This window comes from Penaeus monodon, chromosome 28, assembly GCF_015228065.2.
Source record: "Penaeus monodon isolate SGIC_2016 chromosome 28, NSTDA_Pmon_1, whole genome shotgun sequence".
Taxonomy (NCBI): domain Eukaryota; kingdom Metazoa; phylum Arthropoda; class Malacostraca; order Decapoda; family Penaeidae; genus Penaeus; species Penaeus monodon.
Genome location: NC_051413.1, coordinates 33,663,793 through 33,664,064, shown reverse-complemented (window position 1 = coordinate 33,664,064; position 272 = coordinate 33,663,793). Strand labels below are relative to the sequence as shown.

Here is a 272-nt window from a genome sequence, read left to right as displayed (position 1 = left end):
ACATTTACTATTCAAGAATATAATCACGATTTAAACATACACCTGCTACATCAAAAGGCAAACAGTCGAAAATCTAAGGTGACAAGATTTCCTTCCTAATTATCTCCTCTCTCTCGCAGGTACTGGCAGCGGATGTGATCGTCCTTCTTGGTCTTGTGAGTGTGATAAATATTTAATAAAATATTTAGATAATATGTCATCGTATTTGCGCACATAAACATACTATACACACACAAGAGCAAAGTGAAAAAGCACACATATATATACAGCAT

At 34.6% G+C, this 272-nt stretch overlaps 1 protein-coding gene across 1 annotated transcript in view; it reads left to right on the top strand.

The window, feature by feature from the left end:
* LOC119591519 (sodium channel protein para-like) overlaps positions 1-272 on the top strand; it is a gene marked incomplete in the record, with an annotated part of 263,120 nt that overhangs the window by 75,178 nt on the left and 187,670 nt on the right. The window contains 1 exon segment of the mRNA XM_037940268.1: positions 120-155.